A 3,579-nucleotide genomic window follows, 5' to 3' on the forward strand; every position below is an offset into this window, starting at 1 on the left:
GCCCTAGCCTACCCCACCTTCACCACTGACTTATTGTACACTGCCGCTGCTACCGCCCACCCATCCACAATCGTTAGCCACTGCTCTTCACTTTCCCTTGCCAGCGCCATCCCCTCCGTCGCTCCTCAACGCAGTAAGAGGGAGTTACAACCATTTTTGGGAGATTTTTCCTATTAGTGGGGATGGATACTCACTTAGGCTCCATTTTTTTTCTACCAGCCTATTTAGTTTCTGGTGCCTTATTTGCTATATCATAAAGGTAGGAGGGGCTCACTTACATAGTGTATCTAAATTGGCACAATTTTAAGCATAGGCTTATCTTAGGTTCTACGACAGATATAGATCTCAATATCATAATATACATCGCTTGCAGGCAAATTTTTTACCACTCTAATTTCCATTGAAATATGGAACATCATTGAGAGAGATAATAATAGAGCCATAATTTAATTCAGAATTTAGTAAATGTGTCTTTTTCCATATCATGTGGATAAGAACTACTAGCATCCCAATCATAAACACTTTCATACTCGGTAACCTCTAGCTGATCTGGAGCCTCCAATTTCCAATCAAAGTCTGTAGGGCTCCGAACTTCACCACCCCAACCATTAGCCTCCTCTTCCTTATTGAGTTTCCCTACATCTTCTTCTTAGATATGAAAAGAGAGCAAAATATCAGAGCAATCAAATAGACATGTCAAGGTGACTGACCAAATGTGAGTTTAATGCATAATCTATATACACAGTGTCTTTTTTGGTTACTTGAAGTAGTTTAATTCATTATCTATATTGAAACCATTTAAGGAAGAATTAAAAGTCTAGCTACATAAATAAATTTTTGGGCCATTTGCAAGTCACCATCAGTTTTTTCTCATCCACTTTGTCTCATTTGCTACAAGATATAATTAGTGATGGTAGGAAATTCATAAATCCCTGAAATAGGATGCAGTATTCAAATAAAGAAAAACTTGCTTTTATTTCCAACCTTTTTTATCATTTTTGGGAACCAGGAAGGGTGGAAGTCTGGCATAGATCTAGCACAATTTTTCATGGATTGCTTAAAATAAATGTCTTCATAGTTTTTTCCTCAAATAAATGTGTTCATGGTTATGAAAGCATCTTAAGAACTGAAAAGTTGAACCTCCTCTCTCTTTAACCCTACTCACATCTCCTCAAATATGTGTTCATGTTTAGGATTTTTTTTTTCATGCAAGATATTCGATAGGAACAATGGATAATATTATTTTATCTTTTTATCATATTTAATTGCATTTCATGCTTATATATTTTGATTTAATTCTATGAAAAATAGGTTAATATCTCTGATGGGTAGAAATGAAAATACAACTAAAGTTTCAAATGCACTTGATTGTAATATTTCTCAACCTACACAACCCTCTAATATAGATAGCTCTAAAGCAAGCAAAAAAAGGAGATCGAAGATATGTAATCATTATTTTGAGATAGAAAATCAAAAAGATAAGGCTAAATGTAATTATTACCATTTTATATTTTCAGCCAATCCTAAAAATAGAACAAGGCATCTTCACAAACATATAAAGAACTGTAAAATAAAAAAAAAAGTCTTGATAGAAGGCAAAAATAGTTAATAGGTAATGTAATGTCAAAAGATGGTGTTGCATTGAATGAGTTGACTCTCTATTCATTTGATCAAGGAAAAAATCATGAGAACCTTGCAAGAATGATAATTCTACGAAAGATACCATTTACAATAGTTGAACATTCAACTTTTCAAATGTTTGTTAGAAATTTTAGATCTAAATTTTATATTTTTTCAAGGAGAACATTGGCATCTGATTTTTTTAAAGCATATGAAAGGAGAAAAAAGACTAGATGAGTTGTTTAAAGCAAATTGTGAACGAATCAACTTAACATCTGACATGTGGATTTCAAATCAGATGTTAGAAATATGTATCTCACTACACATTATATCACTAATGATTGAAAACTTAAAAAATATATTATCAATATTAAGATAGTACCTTCACAACATACATGCTTAGTCATTAGTGATTGTATTACAAGTTGCATTTTATCATAATATATTGAAAGAAGGTTAGATTCAATCATCCTTGATAATTTATCAGCAAACATAGTTGTGGCCATGGAACTTCAAAGACAATTTACAAGAGATTTTCTTTTGGATGGCAGGTTCTTTTATGTGCATTGCTATGCACATATTCTTAATTTGATTGTGAAGGATGGATTGAAGGTAGTGAAGGGTGCTATTGATAGGATCCAGAAGGCTATTAAATTTATAAAGCCATCTCAAGTAAGATTAAAAATATTTATACAAATTATCAAATAATTAAAGATGAATAGTAAAAAAGGACATGCATGGATGTACCTTTTTATTGAAATTCTATGTATCTCATATTAAATGATGTTATGCAATTCAAGGATGTATTTATGTGACTTCAGGTTCGGGATCCTAATTTTAAAAATATGTCGAGGAAGATTGGTCTTAAGACATTATTATTTGTAACTTCTTAAAATTTTTCTATCATATAATTAAAATTTTTTCACAAACAAAAAATACAACTATAAATTTATATTTCTATGAGATTTGGAGAATACAAATGCTCTTAATTCAAAAATCTAAGAGTTTAAATGCAATTGTGATAATGATGGCCTTAAAAATACAAGAGAAATTTGACAAGTATTGGAAAGATTGCTCTTACATTCTTGCCATAGGAGTTGTTCTTGTCCAAGACATAAAATAAAACTTATTAAGTATCACTTTCAGAAAATCCATGGTAATGGTGATCGTGCTGTATTTGAGATCAATAAGGTGCATAATGTCATTCAAAATCTTTATGATCATTATACAACTTTATATGTTACATATGACTCTCATATTCAAATGAAAGAGATGGTGTCTGCACCTGAAGGTAAAGGAGATGAGAGTTTTTTTATGCAAGATTATAAAGAATTTATCCAAAAAGAAGAAGTTGCCTAACCATCCAAGCTAGAATTAGAGATCTATTTGAAAGAGAAGATCTTTTATGATCTCTAATTTGTATATCTACATTAAAATATGACTCAATATTGCTAATAAAATAACATAGAATATATATATATAAACAGGTTCATCCTCTTAGGAATTAGAATTTTGACATTCTAGACTATTGGAGAATCAATAAATCAAAATATCCAATATTTTCTAGGGTGGTTGGGGATATATTGGCAATTCTGATGTTTATTATTGCATTTAAGTCTACCTTCAGCACTGCTGGAAGAGTTTTGGATAATTTTCATGCTAGCCTATCCTCCAATACAGTTGAGGTTTTGATATGCATGCATGATTGGCTTTGAGATACCTTATCTCATCTTACAGGTTTAATTTCTAGAATATTCATAAATTTTATCATATATTAGTGTATTAAAACTTTTCAATTTTTGATTTCATAATTTTTTCATATATATATGGCCTACCTCCTCATCTGAGCTATAAGATTGAAGATTATGAAATGGCTATTGTTATTGATACTACTGATTAACTTATATTGATAACAATCATCTTGATTCTTATGTTTACATTGTTAACTTTTATCTCAAA

General features: G+C 30.8%; 1 pseudogene; it reads left to right on the plus strand.

Moving 5' to 3' along the window:
• Window positions 1-1,701: 1,701 nt before the first annotated feature.
• Window positions 1,702-3,036, plus strand: LOC114913154 (zinc finger BED domain-containing protein RICESLEEPER 2-like; annotated as a pseudogene).
• Window positions 3,037-3,579: the final 543 nt, after the last annotated feature.

The sequence above is a fragment of the Elaeis guineensis genome, chromosome 11 (assembly GCF_000442705.2).
Source record: "Elaeis guineensis isolate ETL-2024a chromosome 11, EG11, whole genome shotgun sequence".
Taxonomy (NCBI): Eukaryota; Viridiplantae; Streptophyta; class Magnoliopsida; order Arecales; family Arecaceae; genus Elaeis; species Elaeis guineensis.